The following is a 19310-nucleotide window of genomic DNA, read 5'->3' on the forward strand; positions in this document are numbered from 1 at the left end:
GCCTCTGGTCTTTCCTTTTCAAAATTTGATGATTGGATTAGATATTCTCCGAAGTCTTTTTCAGTTCTCAAAGTGTGTGATTCTACAAGTCTTGAGCTTCCAATAAAGAATACTTTTCTCACATCTAAAAATAATTCTCTCATTCTACAACCTTCCACACATCTGAAGCTACTGTTATGAAGTAATAATAAATTTCTGGATTCAGTAAGCTTGTGGTCCCAACCTAAGTAGCTACGGGCTATATCTCCTGCCTTGTGGGTTGAGAAACACAGCTTGTATTTCCTTTAAATGCCAAGATCAAAATTCTCCACATTCCAGATAAAAATGCCTTACTCACCATGAACCTTTGGCTCCTGCCTGGTCTTTTATCTCCCTTGTTCATATTTAGATGTGAGGTGTAATTCTTAATGTTTAACCCAGGGTCACATACTTTTAGCCCCTCTGAAAAAAGGACTGGCATTCTCAGAAGGATGGGGCAGCAAAGGCTACATTGTAGGAGTGAATTCATGGGGACCCTTTCCTCAAGACTAGAAAAAGCTTTAGTTTCTGTGCACACAGCTGACATTCCAGCTATGCCCCTCCTCACTGGGGAGTGGGAATATGCATCAGACAAACCCAATCCTGAAGGGACCTCTCAGTGGGTCCACATAGGACTGCCCTTGAGCAAGTCTCTATCACTGTCTCACAAAGGCAGCATCCAGAGCCAAGGACAGAGTGGAAGACACTGAGGCCGTGAGTACCTTTGAAGATAAGGTTTCTGATTGGTTGACTGGTTGTTTTCTCATGCCACATTCATGCAGTTCATTCTCTTCATAGAACAGAAGAGGAAACTTCAGTACCCCCCTTCCTTAAGAACAGAAGAGTAAATCTCAGTACTCAATCAGTACTTCCCCTTGCCCAAGGTGGGGAAAGGGCCCAACTCTTGAGGTTTGTGATTTTTTCATAAACTATCTAGAATGTTGATACCCTGCCTCTTCTTTTGGAGTCAAATTCTTTCCTTCCTTTCTTCCTTCCTTAGTCCCTCCCCCTCCCTTCCTTTGTTCCTGCCTTCCTGCTTTATCTCATTTCAGCAATTCAGATTTGCTTTAGTTCAGTAATTTCTTTAGATTCAATCCTCAATGATGGGCTGCCAATATCTAAACATTTGAGCCCATAAGAACTCTCATCCTTTTTGACAAGACAGGATAATAAGTGAAGAGGGTACTACAAATGGAAGCAGGAACACCTGATTTCAAATAACTCCTCAGATATTTTCTAGCTGTATGACTCCAGGCAAATCACACAAGTTCTCTGTACCTCAGTTTTCCCTTCTACAAAGAGAGGTTGCAGTCAATGGCCTCTAGGGTCTTTTCAAGATCTATTTCCACATCTGAGTATCTTATCTTTCTTTCTCCCGTCCTCTTCTCCATCCCTTTCTCTTTACTAGTTTATAAAAAACATTTCTTTGAATATCTACTATGCACAAATAGAGAATACAAAAATGTAGTGTCTTTCAGTATCTTTGGGTCTCATATATCTGTGAGAGTCACCAACATCTCCAGGGACCATGAAGTTTTGATTCAGGTTCATACATGGAATCAAATCAAGACTGGGGTTAGTAAGAGTCTTAGAAAGACAGTAACTCCTTTAGCTCTCCTTCAGCTAGCATGCTTATTAGTACAGTGCCTGGAACCTAGTACTTAATAAATATTTTGTCAAATGAATGACCAACTGAAGCCAGCATCATTCAGGACTTTTTCTGAGTCTCTCACAAATGGAAGGTGGGAAATTTGGGGAAAATTCAAAAGGAGAGAAATACGAGAATCCAAAATCTTAAACAATATTACCTGGGGTAGAAGGGAGATTTAGAGGCCTTACTGTAGGTCTATCTTTGCCACTAAGTAGCAATATTTGGGGCCTAAAGTTTTGCAACTTATTACTTCTGTCACCATGAGCAAGTCAATTATTTTTGGCCTCAGTTTTACCTCTCCCTTAAATAAAAGAGTTGAATTAGATCAAGGCTTTTTATCCTGTGCACTTGACTTTTTAAAATATACTTTGACATCTTAATTTCATTATATGTGGCTTTCTTTATATCCTATATATGTGTGTGTGTGTGTGTGTGTGTGTGTTATTTATTTTAAGCATTTAAAAATCATGATTCTGAGGAGTCCATAACACAAGGAAAGTTTAAGAGTCCCTGGAATTGATAATATCTAAAGCTCCTACCAGTTCAATTCTATCTCATTGCTATATAATCTCACATAAGTCACATCCTATCTCTGACCTCATTTTACTCTTCTGTGAAATGGGAGTATTGGACTAGTTGATTTCTAGTTTTTATATTTATATTCTCAGTGCCTGGAACACAGTAGGTATTAGATGCACATTTAATATTAACAAGTTAAGTGATTAAAATTTACTTAAATAATTAGTAGCTTGATTTTGTGTCAGGAGACACAGATAAGCAGGGTAATGTTGGTAGTAATGAGTTAAATTCAATATATACTTTTAAAAAACCAATTGTACAGAATAGATTTGTAGTTTCATGTACAGTCCTCTTTTTCTTTTCTTTGAAGATGGAAATGTTCATGTTTGCTAATATTTTTCAAGTTATTATAAAGTATTAAAAGAATTAATTGTTTGTTGAAAGATAATGAGCATTTGATTTCTAGTGAAGAAGGAAGGAGAGGAGAAATCTCTGAGCCCTGGGATGCAGGGGGAAGCTATGAGATCATTTTATAGGGTAAATATCTACTTTAGTGTAATGAGTTTTTGCCTAAGGAAAGGAACTAGATATTGTAACTTTTCCCCTTTCCTTCTAGTCCTAGAATTCTTTCAACTATTCTAAGATCAAAAATCACTCCTGGAGCTTGGGAGGAAAAAATAACACTGGAGTCTGGCTGTCCGGCTAGATGGTATTAACAGGCTACTGTTAACAGTAACTACTGCCAAGGTTCTTGAAGTTTAAAGGTTTTTCTCTTGAACCTTCTTATGAAGACACAGCAGGAATTATTTCAGGCATGGCCAAAATTCTACAAATACAGACGAAGTGGGCAGAACACATATTGAAGGCAGTAACTTGCTTTGTTTCTCTAACCCAAAGCAAAAGAGATATTAATAATGGCTCAATTTATATAGTGCATGAAAGGATTTCAAAGGACTTTGTATACTTTTATATACTCTTTTGCTCCTCACAATAACCCTATAAGGTAGATATTATCATTGTTCCCATTTTACAGATGATAAAACTGAGACAAGTTAAGGGGCTTGCTCCATATCACACAGCTAGTGTCTACAGTGGGATTCAAACCCAGTTTTTCCTAATTTCAAATCCTACATTCTGTCCACTATAGCATATTGCCTCTCATTTGACATTCACCTGTTGAGTTAAGTTGGGAACTGACCAGAGTGGTTTCTGAAGTAGCAACAGAATCGAGAAAGAGCTATCAATCTGTCATTCCTTTCCGTGTCCGGGCCGGGTAAGGATTCCCATGACCGAAGATGGTCACCATCAGGGGATTCTGACTCTGTGAACATTTTGCCTTTTGATTGACAAAAAAAAAAAGAAAAAAGAAAAAGACTTGCAAGGACTTGAGTAAAGATCTGAACTTATAAAATTATTGTTCTAAGGGTAACTCATTTCCAGCCCTAGTAGAATATGACTTCTAGGATAAACTGCCACCCAAATGAAGGTGTCATAGGATTCTAGATTTAGAGTTAGAAGGGACCCTAGAGGTCATCTAGTAGAACTCTCTTTATTTTATAGAGGGAGAGACAGAGATTTAGAGAAGTCAGGTGATGCCCAAGATCAATTAAGTACCAACTAGCAAATCTGGGACATAAACCAAAATTCTTGGACTCCAAATTCTATTGCTGTCCCATTACACCATGCTGTCCCTAGATAAGCCAAGAACTAATCAGGCCAAGTTTCTATTTGAAACTAAAATAGAACCAGTTATTTCTCCTGAGAATAATCGCATACCTGGCTCTCAGCTCTCACCTTGATGTTCCTACTCATCTCCCAGAGGAGCTAGATTGACTAATTAGCTGATACTGGCAAGAGTACATCACAACAGGTGCAAAGGCCTGTTACTGGCAGTAGTTTGTGGCATAAGCCATTTCTCATACTTGTTCTCAATTTGCAGATTACATTTGGCGAGCTGATGTCAAGACCAACTCGATAGACAAGTTATCTAAATGTTCAGCCCCTGGCAGGCAGAGTTTGGCTCCACTATATTTTTAGTGCCTTTCTATTTAGCAGTCTGGTCTGCTGACAAAAAGCCAACAATCTGAATTCACCACCTTCATTTGTCCCTTCACAATTTGCATGACATGCATGCATATACCCATATGAGATTTAGCCAGTAGCTTTGTTTTCCATTCTTCAGCAAAACTTTCAAGAGCCACCCTCCATTAGGTATCACTAAAAGGATTTCCTAACTTGGGCAGTGATATTGGGAATTAGTGTTTCCTTGACAGCAGCCATTTCCTTGGAGAAGAGTGAAATCCCAGTGCTTGGGTAAAAATGGGTATTCCATCTACTTCATGTCTTCACCAGGACTGCTCCTAGAATCTCTAGTCCAGGTGATCCTACCTGTGTATTGAAAGAGTGAGAAGTGAAAAGACATCACTTAAGTAGTAGTTTCCACTTTATTCCATTTGAGTTTAACCCTGCACATTTCATTTGACTGCAATCTTGTACAGCTTGACAGAAGAGATTTATCTAGCACCAGCTGTCTCATATTTTAAAACTATACAACAGAGGTAAAATTAGAAGCAAGTGAAGATCATGTTCCTTACAAAGAATTCTGCTATGCATCCCACAGATTCCCTGGGTTATTACCCGTTGTCCCAAACATTATTATCATAGAATATAGGAATTTCTGAATTGTTAGTACCTTAGTATAGTATGTCAAATCTAAAAAAGACCCTAGTACTTAGAGTATAAAATGTCAGAGCTGGAAGGGACATCAGGACAGAATGCCTAAGCTGGAAGGAAACTGAGAGATCATCTAGTTCAATCTTCTCATTTTACAGAGGAAGAAACTAACTCTTCAAGAGTCCAAGGTCAAACATTAAGTTGGTGTCAAGGCCAGGGCTCAGAACAAGGGCTTCTCCTTTCCAGATCCATGGCTTTTTGGCATTATTGTTGTTCTTGAACAGTTATACCACCATGGGGACAATATATACCCTGGAAAAGGCTAGAAAATTCCTAACTAGAGAATTTTGTGTTTCATGCATACAATTTGAGTCCAGAAATATATTTTATGGAATAGCAGGAAAATGTTAACAGAACAGAAGGTGAATGTAGTCCATCATCACAGACTCTATCACCTACTGGTTTACTGTTTCAAAATTTTTCCAACTTGCATCAATGGCTTAAATTAGACTCAGGCTCAAATGAAGATACAACTGTTTTGTGGAATCAAACAAAAGGCTCCAAATGTTATTGAGCTGCTCCTGGTTAATGTGTGAGATGACCTATCTGATGAATGAAGATAATTCTAACAAAATTTCTTCTTGATTATAAAAGCATTTTTTTTTCAAAAATGTTAACTGCTTAAATATACCATGAAGTGATTATTCATCCAAAAGGATCTTAGAGACCATCTAGTCTGAACTACTCATTTTACATAGTAGGAAATCAAAATCCTTTTCAAGATTACACAGATCAGTCTAGCAGACTTCAGAGCTCTGAACTACATATATATTCTATAATAAACCATGATACCTCTCAATTAAATTAAACACATTTAATTTAGTACTTACCTGCCCCATATAAAGATAAAATGTTCATTTGAAGAAAACAAAAGTCAACAAATGTATAGCACTGTACACAAGAGAGGACTTAACACATAATCATAGGATTCTTCAATGTGAAATCTTATTAAGTGAATATAGCTGATTTGATGATGGATTAATTAATGAGGTCACGCCAATGCTAACTCCACTACCCTCAATTCCATTCCCTACTACTTGCCCTTTTAATTTTCTCTGTATCTGTTTCTCTGTTTCTGTCTTTGTGTATGTCTCTCTCCTTCTTCTAGTTTATTTTCAAATTCTCTTTTTAACTCCATCCATGCCTCTTTCAAACATGCCCAAATCTTCCCCCCATCTTTGGGAGTATTTAAAAACAAAAACATTAGGTGAATGTAAAATATGTAAGAACCAGTGTATATATATATATATATATATATATATATATATCAATAGTGGCAGTCAGATGGTTCAGTGGATCGAGTATTAGGCCTGGAATCAGGAAAGTTCATCTTCCTGAGTTCAAATTTGCCCTCAGACACACATTAGTTGTGTGACTCTGGGCAAATCACCTAATTTCTGCTTTCTTGGAAAAGGAAATGGCAAACTACTTTAGCATCTTTGCCAACAAAACCCCACATGAGATCAGGAAGACTCGTATAACTGAACGAAAATAACAAATATAAAAGTATATAATGCATATTAAATTAAATATATATGTACATATATATACAAGCACATAAATGAATATAAAATCTATAATGATAACTTTCATTTTTAGAGAATTATAATGTTTACAAAGTGCTTTGCAGGCAGTATCTCATTTGAGTCAAACAAAACTTTGTGAAGTGGGCACTTATTATCATCCTCCTTTTATGGAAATTAAGGCTCAAAAAGGTTAGCTGCCTTCCCCAGGGTCACACAGATAGCAGGCATTTGAGGCAGGATTTAAGCCCAAGTCTTCTTGACTCCAAACCATTCTATTCACTAAGCTGCCCTACCCCTCAATCGGGAGAGAGACCTAATAGCTAGCAATAAGAGAATCAGAAAACACCCAGTGGAGAAGCAGCACTTGAATGAAACGTACTCTTTCTTTGAACAAAGCAATTACTGAGTGCTTATGTGCAAGGCACTAGGAGAAACAAAGGTAAATGAGACCCAGCACCTTCTCTCATGGAGCAATTTAGCAAAGAAACTTACATTCAGAGGATACAGCTAAATCCCCAAGTAAGCAGCCTAGCACTGGTGTCTTGGAAGCTAAGATACAGGAAAAACATATCATAAAAGCTTCCCAGTACTATGGTTGGAGTCAGTTTAGGAAGCAAACTAATTTTACTAATGGTGCTTTCCACACATTTCAGCCCTTTCCCCCTGGTCTGCCTTAGAATAGATATCCAACTTAAAGACAAAAGTTTTTAGCAAAATCTACATTTGATAATTGCTGTCTTTTATTCTGCCTTTTTCCTACTTCCTCACAAATGTTCACTCCCAGTACAACCTTCTATCCACAAGGCCTTTCCAACAAACCTATGCCTGACTAACTCCAGTACTCTGATAGACAAATCTGTGCTCCAGTGTTAAGGGTTAATATTAGGAGGTGAGCTCTTAAAAAATAAGTTTAAGAATATTGTTAAGTCACTTAACCCCAACTGCCTCAGAAAAAAAAAAAAAAGAATATTGTTAAGGATTCAGTTCAAAGAAATGATAACTTTCATTTATGTAATCAGTGATAAAAATTAGTTTGTCCATGGTCATATAGTTTCCTACTACTCCATACCTAGAGTTCCTTCTATATCATGCTTTCTTCATATGCAAATAATAACCTTTTTCTAGGCCTTTATTTTTTTAATATGTAAAGTGGATGACCTCTATAATTCTATTACTGTACTGCTTTGGGAAAGAGTCACTTTTATCAAACATACACATTGTTTTTCAATGCTTTCCTATTCGTGTTTTTTTTTTTTCAATAGCCTTTGCTATGTACAGAAACTATGGAAATTTCTCCTCCTCTCTCTCCCTCACCTCCTGCTTTCACTGGATGTTGAATTGGCAGATCACAACTTGCAGTGGGACTATGGCTCCTTTTTTCTCATTTTGCCACTAATGGCTTGCAATAGGTAGAAACAAATTGCCCCTAGAGGCTAGCCAACAAAAATATTGTTTTCACTTAAAGGCTGAAAATTCTCCCTATCTTTTCTTGAAATAGAGAGATTAGATTATTATTTTAAGTATTAAGATATGATTAGGTACAGAATATAAAGAAGCATTAAGGTATGATTAGGTACACAATATACAGAAGCAAATGAGCACAGTAACCTAGTATTTGATAAATCCAGAAATCCCAGTCACTGGGGCAAGAACTTGATAAAAATTGGTAGGAAAACTGGAAAGTAGTTTGGCAGAAACTAAGTATAGACCAACAATTCAAACTGTACATGATAAGCTCAAAATAAGTACCTCATTTAAACCTAAAAGGTGATAACAAGCAAATTAGAGGAAAATGGAAGAAATTACCTATCAGATCTAAAGAAAGAGTTACTGACCAAGCAAGAGAAGAGAGATTCATAGGAGATAAAATAAATCATTTCAATTACATAAACTTAAAAATATTTTGCACAAACAATATCAACATGGCAAAAATTAGAGAAAAAGTAGAAAACTTGGGGGAAGGGAGGAGAATTAGCAAATTTCTCTGATAAAGATCTAATTTCTCAATATAGAGAACCAAGGCAAATTTACAAAAATAAGAACTATTCCAAAGCTTTAAGATCTTTAAAGTACTTTAACTGATAGTTCATTTAATTCTCAGGAGTAGGAGTTATTATTCTCTTCATTTTTACAGATAAGGAAATCAAAACTGAGTAATTTATCCAGGATCATACAACTAGTAAATATCTGATGTAGGATTTGAATTGAGGTCTTCATGACTCCATGTCTAGTGCTGTTACCCACTGTAACACCTTAGCTGCCACTAGGTTATAGGGAACAGACGGAAAGATTCTACCAATGCAGGTTGGCACCTTTTCTTTAATTTAATTTTCAAGAGTTGATTAGGAAACTAAGAAGTTAAATGATTTACATAAGGTCATATAATAAGTGTATATTGGGTAGGGAATTGAACTCTCTATCCATTATGCCATGGTAGATTACATGGGGCGTATGGATTATTATATTATAATATGGTATGAGGGCTAGATGAGCCCTTTTCAGGGATATTTATACACTTTTGCTGTCTATCTGTCATATAACTCTTATCTGTGGCCCCAAGAAGCTGTAGTATGCACAATGGCCACACTCTGATAAAACTATCTTGGTAGACAAGTTAAACAAGATTGGCAGTACCCAACAGGCCTCAAATCTATGAGTGAGTTAGGAGGATGTTTCCCTCCAAGCATGAGAAAGCTTCTCTCCCAGTCTAGAATCAGAGGGATTCTGAATGGAGCCATAGAATAGCTGATTATTTCACAGTAGCAATGGTAATATTGACTTGATTATCAGTGAAAAAGGTAGAAAGAAAGAAGAGGAAGATAGTTACACATGGAAGCAAGAAGGCAGATAATGACTGACTCATTCTGCCTAATCCATCAATATCAGTAGAGTTCTGGGGCCTGGCCAATTATGGAGGAGTGGGGCTTGTCAGAAGTACTCATCTTCAGCTTGACGAGTTCTGCTCCAGAGTTTACTCAGTCAGCTCAGCAATGACATTAATCCAAACAAGGACTTTTTCTGAGAAATAGAGTTTATTAAAAAAGAGAATCCACAGCTTCATGTAGGAATTCACCTGGCCTTGGGTTTCAAGACCCATCCACATCTAGAGTTAATCTTTTACTAAGATTGCCAAGACATAACTTCCAAGAATCAGGAGTTCTACAAACTAAAGTCTCCTGTCAATATCTATTTGACACTTTTTTGCTATAAGGAAATCATCTCTCTTTGTCTCAATAGACTACTTTTTTATATATTTAAAGTCAGGAACATGCGAAAGTAGAAAGAGGAGAAGTAAATTGATATAACAAAGCTAAATATTCAGAGCTTAGGCTAGTTGACATCAGGATCCTAAGTTATCTCTTCCATGAGTTCCCCCATTTCTTTTTCCCCATGTTAACTAAGTCATCCCCAATGACGAATTTACCTCCATCCCAAAATTAGCAGATGCCCTCATGTCAACTAACATTTAGTCATAGTAGCATATTAAGTATTGCTCTCCCTATATCTCCAAAGTAAGGAGATGGTTTTCTATCTGCACAGGAAAGGAAGGTAACATTCCTTACACTTCTTATTGCTTGTTTCTCAGCCCATATATACCACAGTTAATCAGCTTTTGACTTTTGAGTGAGGGAGAAGGAAGAAGGAAATTTCTGCATGAGAAGATGGAAGCAGATAAAGCCCTGCATGAAATTTTTGTCTTTTTTTAAATTTCCCTTTACATTGTAAACTTAACAAATATATATAAACATTTCAACATACAAATATCACAAAAGAATTATATATGAAAACATGAAGCTCTTTTACAGAGCATCTTAAGAGGATTCTAGGAAGATGTTGGAATGGGTCAGAAAATTCCAAGCTCTTCAGATTTCACCTATAAATTAAATAAAATTTCACTGCAGGTTGAACAAGGACAGATAAAAAACAAGTAAGAGTTGGGGCAGAATACGGTTTCTTCTAGAACAACCAGAGAAAAGCTGAAAAATTCCAGATGAAAATTTGGCTTGTGTGAAGTATAAATTTCTCTAGCCTGGCTCCCCTAAAATAACAAGCAGAGAGCCTTGGGGCTAGATGGGTTCAAGAGTAGCCTCAGCCCCACCAATAGAAACTGTCACCTTCCAGACAGTGTGCAGAATCTGAGTCTGAGTACAGAAAGATTGAGAGGACCTCTATTAATAAGGAACACCAGGTCCAGCTGTGCTGCTGAGATGTAGCCTAAGGTAAGGAGGAACCAGAGCATGACCAGTAAATGCAGAAGCAGTGGAGCAAGTAGAAAAGAAGATTCAGCATCTTAACGAAGAAAATTATTTTGAAAATTAGAATTAGGTAAGGGAAAGCCAGAAAAAATTATAAGAGACCAAGAAATAAGAAAACAAAATATTAAGAATGAAAAATAGAAGAAAATGTGAGACATTTTGTAAGAAAAACAACAGATTTGAAGCATAGATAAGAAGAAAAAAACATAAAAATAATTGGACTATCTGAAAGCTATGACCAAAAAAAGAACCTTGATACAATAATACAAGAAATAATTAAAGAAAATTGTTCTGAAGTGATAGTGCAAGAGATAGAAATAGAAAGGATCCACTGATCACCTCCTGAAAAAGATTCTACAAGAAAAACATGCAGGAATATCATTGCTAAATTTTGAAGCCTCCACATCAAAAAGAGAAAATTTTACAAGCAGCAACAACAACAAAAAATCAAATATGCTAGAACTACGATTAGAATTGTAATAAAAGTCGCACAGATCCTGGAATGCTATTGTGCCCTTACCCTTACCCCTGTGAAGATGGAAGAAAAAGGTAAGCCTGAGGGAGATGAATAACAATAGCAAAACCCTGGTAGAAGACAGCTCTGCCTGCAATGGTAAGGATCAGCAGAGACCCTTGAAATGACATGCAGTTGAGATTATCGTGGGAAAACTAGTGTTTTCCCCTCTTCCAAGTTTGTGCCCTAGGTAAAAGTTCACTTGTCCTTAGATCAAAGTTCCATTTGTCCATCCTAGGTATAACTCCTACTGCTCCTACTGAATAAGAATACAAGGATAATTTGGACTACGGACTACACTGAATTTGTTAGGACTACAAGGGATCACAAAGCCAGAAGAGATCTTGAAGAGGATTGATTAATTGAATTAATTGATTAAGTGATTTGTTTAGGGTCACACAACTAGTGTCTGAGACCATATTTGAATTCAGGTCTTCCTAACTCCAGACCCAGTGCTCTCTCCATTGTGCCAATCAGCTGAAGAACTCACTACTCCTCAAAGCATCTCTTTTCACTGAGATAGAAATAATTGTTAGGAAGATCCTCCTTATATCAAGCTTTATCTTTCTACAGCTTCTGTCAGGACAAGACTGTCCCCCACCCCAGTCTTCCCAGACATCATTCTTCTATTTATACAAAGTTAAAGAGACCTGTAGTTTTCACACTGATATTTAAACTGGGTGTGAGAGGGGCAGAGCCTTGATAAAATCACAAATGTCAAATAGGTGAAATTTGATGATTCCATTAAGGGGCTCAGTGATTTTCTGCAGTAAGCTACTTAAGTCCCCATATCTGCCTTCCCACCAACATTACTAGGATCCATACACCAGGATTTTTCCTTCATTTTATTTCCTACATCAAAATTTTAGGTTATAGCCACTAGAATGTTCCAGCTAGAAGGAATGTTAGTCTGGTTCAGATGTAATCAGATTAAAATGTAATTGTGAAATATTTAACAAAATAAAATTCAGTGGCCTATAGATAATATTAATATGTGGTTTTCTAAGTCACATAAACATTTTCACAAATATACCTTGTTTCTATTTGAGTTTGACACCACTGCCATTGTGCCCCTCATTTCACAGATGAAGATACTGGGGACCAATGAGAAAATGAGTCACATAACCGACCAGTGACTTATCTGATAGAGACAGTATTAACTGTTCCCTCCTGGTCCCTGGGGTTCCTAGTTTGTTTATAACTAGTAAGTAAACTAATAATGGTTTAATGTGTTGCTCCTCCTAGGGAGGCCAAAGAGGAGACTCATTCTATTGTGCAAAGGAATGAAGCTCTAATGGTGAGATAAACAGTAATATGTAGGGAGTACGGATAGTTTTGACATCTCCTTACTTCCAAAATCCTGTCTCACTTCCTCTAAACCTAGTATTGATTCTATATAGATTAATGATTTGTAAGAAACATTGTAATTAGGTCTCCAAATGAAAGCCTTTGAATGACACATTTATATTTTTCAATTTCATTCCATTTAGATGAAGTCTTGAGTTTTAAGATCACTCTGAATTTTGATTAACTCCATTGTTTCTCTTTTTCTCTTCCACAAACAGGCAGTTATTCTTCTTGGAAGGAGTACATGTGTATTAGGGACAGCTAAGACTTTTACTGCCTTGTTAGCTGGGAATCAGGTTACCACCTTTACAGCCATGTGTGCTGGTGGAACCCTGAGTAATGAAAAGAGTCCCCAAGAGGATATTGGGTAGCATTAAGCCAGCTTTGCAAATTAAAAACAAGATGCCCCTGGCCTTCCCTGTAGCATCCTGCTTGGCACTCCCCTCAAGGCCAACTGGGTCTTTGCCCAATGGCCTATACAAATAACCTCTACCTTCCATACTTTTCCAGGGACATGGGAAGAAGAGCCAATAAACCATTAGAGATCTGCATTTAGAATCCTAGAGTTGGAAGTGGCCTTAGGGACTATCTAGTGCAACCCTCTACTCCATGTAAGAATCCCTTATAGAACAGGTAGTCATCTAGCCTCATCTCTATCACTTTTTTTTAAAGCTTTTTATTTTCAAAACATATGCATGGATAATTTTTCAACATTGACTCTTGCATAGCCTTGTGTTTCAGATTTTTCCCTCCTTCCCCCACCCTCTCTCCTAGAACACAAGCAATCCAATATATGTTATACATGTTAAAATATATGTTAAATCAATTTTATACATAGATGTATATATATATAAACATATTTATGCAATTTTCTTGCTGCATAAGAAAAAATCAGTTCAAAAAGGAAAGAAAATGAGCAAAAAACAAAATGCAAACGCTCAACAACAGCAAAAGTTATGTTATGTTGTAACCGACATTCAGTTTCCATAGTCCTCTCTCTGAGTGTAAATGGCTCTCTTCATCACAAGATCATTGGAACTGGCATCAATCATCTCATTATTGGAAAGAGTCATCTTCATCAGAATTGATCTCCTATAGTATTGATGTTACCATGTATAATGATTTCCAGGCTCTGCTCATTTCACTTAGCATCATTTAACATAAGCCTCTCCATCCAGGATATCTCCAGGATAAGATCATCCTCCTGATTGTTTCTTATAGAACAATAATATTCCATAACATTCATATACCATAACTTATTCACCATTCTCCAACTGATGGGCATCCACTCAGGTTCTAATTTGTTGCCACTATGAAAAGAGCTGCCACAAACATTTTTGCACATGTGGGTCCTTTTCCTTCCTTTAAGATTTCTTTGGGATATAGGCCCAATAGAAACACTGCTGGATCAAAGGGAATGCACAGTTTGATAATTTTTTAACATAGTTCCAAATTGCTTTCCAGAATGGCTAGATCCATTCACAGTTCCACTAATACATTAAACAATGTATTAGTGTCCCAATTTCCCCATGTTCCCTCCAACATTTATCATTGTCTTTTCTTGTCATCTTAGCCAATCTGAGAGGTATGTAATGGTATCTCAGAATTGTCTTGATTTGCATTTCTCTGATCAATAGTGATTTAGAACACCTTTTAATGTGACTAGAAATGGTTTCAATTTCTTCATCTGAAAATTGTCTGTTCATATCATTTGACCATTTATCAATTGGATAATGACTTGAGTTATTATAAATTTGAATCAATTTTCTATATATTTTAGAAATGAGGCCTTTATCAGGACTTTAAATATAAAAATGTTTTCCCAATTTATTGCTTCCCTTCTAATTTTATCTGCATTAGTTTTGTTTGTACAAAAACTTTTTAACTTAATATAATGAAAATTATCTATTTGGTGTTAAATTATGAGTTCCAGTTCTTTGGACACAAATTCCTTCCTTCTCCACAGATCTGAGAGGTAAACTATCCTATGTTCTTCTAATTTGCATATAATATCACTCTTTTTTCTTTTTGCTGAAGCAATTTGGGATCAAGTGACTTGCTCAGGATCACACAATTAAGAAGTGTTAAATGTCTGAGGCCAGATTTGAACTCAGGTCCTCCTGACTTCAAGGCTAGTGCTCTATCCACTGCACCACCTAGCTGCCCCTATAATAGCAAACAGTTTTCATATATAAACAATGAACTTATTTTGACCTTATCTTGGTATGTGGTGTTAGCTGTGGGTCAATGCCTAGTTTCTTCCATACTAGTTTCCAATTTTCTCAGCAGTTTTCATTAAAATTTTCATCTTATCCCAAAAGTTGGGGTCTTTGGGTTTGTCAAACACTAGCTTGCTATATAGTTATTGACTATTTTATTCTATGATTCTAACCTATTCCACTAATTGACTACTCTCTTCTTAGCCAGTGCCAAATGGTACTGATGGCTGCTGATTTATAATATATTTTAGGTCTGGTATAGCTAGACCACTTTCATTGGCATTTTTTTCATTAATTCATTCAAAATTCTTGACCTTTTGTTCTTCTAGATGGACTTTGTTATTATTTTTTCTAGGTTTGTAAAACAATTTCTTGGGAGTTTGATTGGTATGGCACTAAATAAGTATATTGATTTAGATAATTTGCCATTTTTATTATATTCACTCTGCCTACCTATGAGCACTTGATATTTTCCCAACTAATTAGGTCTGACTTTATTTGTGTGGAAAGTGTTTTGTAATTGTGTTCATATAGTTCCTGACTTTCCCTTGGCAAATAGATTCCTAAATATTTTATTATATCAACAATTATTTTGAAAGGAATTTCTTTGTGTATCTCTTGCTGATAAACTTTGTGGGTATTATATAAAAATGCTGATGTTTTATGTGAATTTATTTTGTATCTTGCAACTTTGCTAAAGTTGTGAATTGTCTCCAGTAGCTTTCTAAGTAAATCATCATACCATCTGCAAAGAGTGATCATTTGGTTTCCTCATTACCTACTTTAATTCCATTAATCTCTTTTCCTTATCTTATTGCCAAAGCTAACATTTCTAATACAATGTTGAATAGTAATGGTGATAGTGGGCAACTTTATTTCACTCCTGATCTTATTGAGAATGGTTCTAGTTTGTCTCCATTACATATGATGCTTGCTGATGGTTTTAAATAGATACTACTGATCATTTTAAGGAAAAGTCCATTTATTCCTATACTCTCTAGTGTTTTAATAGGAATGGGTGTTGGATTTTATCGAATGCTTTTTCTGCATCTATTGAGATAATCATATGATTTTTGTTAGTTTGGTTATTGATATAGTCAATTATGCTAATAGTTTTCCTAATATTGAACCAGCCCTGCATTCCTGGTAAAAAGCCTACTTGGTCATAGTGTATTATTCTGAGGATGACTTTCTATAATCTTCTTGCTAATATTTCATTTAAGATTTTTACATCAATATTCATTAGGGAAATTGGTCTATAATTTTCTTTCTCTATTTTCACTCTACCTGATTTAGCTATCAGCACCATATCTGTGTCATAAAAGGAATTTTGTAGGGCTCCTTTCCCTATTTTTTCAAATAGTTTATATAGTATTGGAATTATTTGTTCTTTAAATGTTTGGTAGAAATCACATGCAAATCCATCTGGCCCTGGAGATTTTTTCTTAGGGAATTAATAGCTTGTTCTAATTCTTTTTCTAAAATAGAACTACTTAAATAATTTATTTCCTCTTCTGTTAAACTGGGCAGTCTATATTTTTTTGTAGATATTCCTCCATTTCATTTAGGTTATCAAATTTATTGGCATACAGTTGGGCAAAATAACTCCTAATTATTGTTCTAATTTCCTCTTCATTAGTGGAAAGTTTTCCCTTTTCATTTTTGAGACTAACAAATTGATTTTCTTCTTTCCTTTTTTAATCAAATTAACTAATGGTTCATTTTGTTGGGTTTTTCATAAAACCAGCTTTTAGTTTTATTTATTAATTCAAAAGTTTTCTTATTCTCAGTTGTATTAATCTCCCCTTTTATTTTCAGAATTTCAAATTTGGTATTTAATTGAGGGTTTTTTACTTTTTTTCTAGCTTTTTTAATTGTAAACCCAATACATTGATGTTCTCTTTCTCTATTTTATGCCAGTAAACATCCAGAGATATAAAATTTCCTTTTAAAACCACTTTGGCTGCATCCCACAAATTTTGGTATGCTATTTCATTATTGTCATTCTCTTGGATGAAGTTATTGATTGTGTCTATGACTTGTTGTTTCACCCATTTATTCTTTAGGATGAGATTATTTAATTTCCAGTTAATTTTTGGTCTATTTTCTCCTGGCCTTATATTGCATATGATTTTTATTACATCATGATCTGAAAAAATGCATTTACTATTTCTGCCTTTCTGCATTTGATTTTGAGGTTTTTATGCCTTAATACATGGTCAACTTTTGTATAGGTTCCATGAACCACCGAGAGAAAAGTTAAACTCCTTTCTGTCCCTATTCAATTTTCTCCAAAGATCTATTATACCTAAGTTTTCTAACATTGTTTACCTCCTTAATTCTTTCTTATTTATTTTGTGGTTTGATTTATCTAGTTCTGAGAGAGAGCAAAGTTGAGATCTCCCACTAGTATAGTTTTGCTACCTATTTCTTCTTGCATCTCTCTTGTCTAAGAATTTGGATGCTATATCACTTGGTGCATATATGTTTAGTATTGATATTATTTTATTATCTATGGTACCCTTGAGTAAAATATAGTTTTCTTCTTTATTTTTTTAATTAGATCTATCTTTGTTTTTACTTGATCTGAGATCAGGATTGTTACCTCTGCTTTTTTTTTTTTTTTACTTCACCAAAGCATAATAGATTCTGCTTCAACCCTTTACCTTCACTCTGTATGTGTCACTCTCCTTTAAATGTGTTTCTTGTAAACAACATATTGTGGAATCTTGGCTTTTAATTCAGTCTTTTATCTGCCTCCATTTTATGGGAGAATTCATCCCATTCACATTCACAGTTAAAATAATTAATAAATTAATAAATAATAATTCTGTATTTCCTGCCATCTTATTTACTCTAAATTATGCTCTTCTCTTTCCTTTCCCCCTTTTCTTCTCCTCAGTATTTTGCTTCTGCTGACCACTTCTTTTAAACAGTCCTTCCCCTTTAGAACCTCTCTCCCTTTTTTACACCTTTCCCCTAATACTTCTGTTTTCCCTTCTATTAGTCTTTCCCTTTCTTTTCCCCTCCCACTTCCCTATAAGGTGAGACAAGTTTCTGTGTGAAACCAAATACGTTTGATATGCTCTTTGAACCAAATCTGGTAAGAGTAAGATTCACACAATGCTCATCCCCCTCCCTTCTTTCCTTCAATTGTAATAGGTTTTCTTTGCCTCTTTGTGAGATGTGATTTCCCTTATTTTAGCTCCTTTTTCCTCTTTTTCCAATATGATCCCCTTTTCACCTCACATTATCAGGTTTACAAATCACACCAATCTCTCAAGAGATCATTGACACATTGGATGGACCAAATCAGGATCCAAAAAGATCTTGAAAAACTAGAATTATTGTCTGAATCTAATAAGATTAGATTTAATAGACAAATGTGAAGGAGTAGTCGTGGGTTAAGAAAAAAAATCATAGGCAAAAGATAAGAAAAGTAAGTTTGGACCACAGTTTATGTGAAAAATATTTGGGAATATTCCACATGAATCAGCAGTGCATAAACAAGATCTCCAAAAGAGCCAACATAACTTTAAGTTGTGCTATGGGAGTCCAGTGTCTAAAGCAAAGAAGGGGAGATAGCCTGACTGTACTCTCTCAATCAGATCAGCTAAAGCATTCTATTCAGCTCTGAGGCCTCATTTTAGAATGGACATTGACAAGCTGAAGGACTTATCTAGAGGACAGCAATCAGGTTAGTAAGAAACCGGAGATATTTAAGCTGGAGAAGAGAAGACTTATGGGGCATTAGCTATCAAAAGCATTCAAAGGCTGACAAGTAGATAGATTAAAACTTGTTCTTCTCTGCTTCACAGAGCAGGACTAGATAAGAGCAGTAGATAGAAGTTGCAGAGCAACAGATTCAAGCTTGATGTAGAGAAGAAAAAAAAATTTCCTAAAATTAACTTCATTTAAAAATTATTCCAGCTATCCTATAAGGTAGTGGATTCCAGCTCATTGTAAGTTTGCCAGCAAAGAATGGATGATCACTTCTAGAGAATATTGTGGCCAGGATTCTTGTTTAAGTATTGATTGGAGTAACTGAGCTCTGAGGTCCTCTCCAGGTCTGAGATTCTGTGACCCTTCAGACTGTGACACATTAACACATGTAAAGTGTCACACAGAGCTAAGCCTACCTCTAATGCTATCCTTAAATATAGGCTTCTCCTTCCCCTTTACCCCTTTTTTTTTTTAATAAAAAGTTTATTTCAACTCTTTTGAATGTTCCATTTTTCTCTAAAATAAGTTTCATATTTAATTTTTCTGACCTTCAACATTCAATTTAATATTTTCTATCCCTTATCTTATGGCTATCCCAGAAAGGGGGCTAATACAACCTTCTGGACATTCTGGCTCTCCAGGCAATATTAGAATGTCATCATTGTTGTTTGTATACAGGGTGATCTGTATGTATCTTGTAATCTTTCCAGAGGAAGATGGCAGAGGTCTTGGATTCTCCATGTGGTACAGTCTAATTCTGTCCCTTTTACAAAGAGCTCAAGTTACACTCAGCAAAGGTTACCA

The 19310-nt window shown here is 35.7% G+C and overlaps 1 protein-coding gene across 3 annotated transcripts in view; it reads left to right on the forward strand.

Moving 5' to 3' along the window:
- The first annotated feature begins 460 nt into the window (after positions 1-460).
- MYOT (myotilin) overlaps positions 461-19310 on the forward strand; it is a 77088-nt gene continuing 58238 nt past the window's right edge. The window contains exons 1-2 of one of the 3 annotated variants that reach the window (XM_074291410.1): positions 602-732; positions 817-927. The gene's annotated coding sequence lies outside the window, so the exon portion shown is untranslated. Of the gene's footprint in view, positions 733-816; positions 928-19310 lie in introns of all 3 variants that reach the window. The other 2 variants (XM_074291412.1, XM_074291411.1) reach the window with 2 other exon arrangements.

Source organism: Sminthopsis crassicaudata, chromosome 2 (assembly GCF_048593235.1).
Source record: "Sminthopsis crassicaudata isolate SCR6 chromosome 2, ASM4859323v1, whole genome shotgun sequence".
Lineage (NCBI taxonomy): Eukaryota > Metazoa > Chordata > Mammalia > Dasyuromorphia > Dasyuridae > Sminthopsis > Sminthopsis crassicaudata.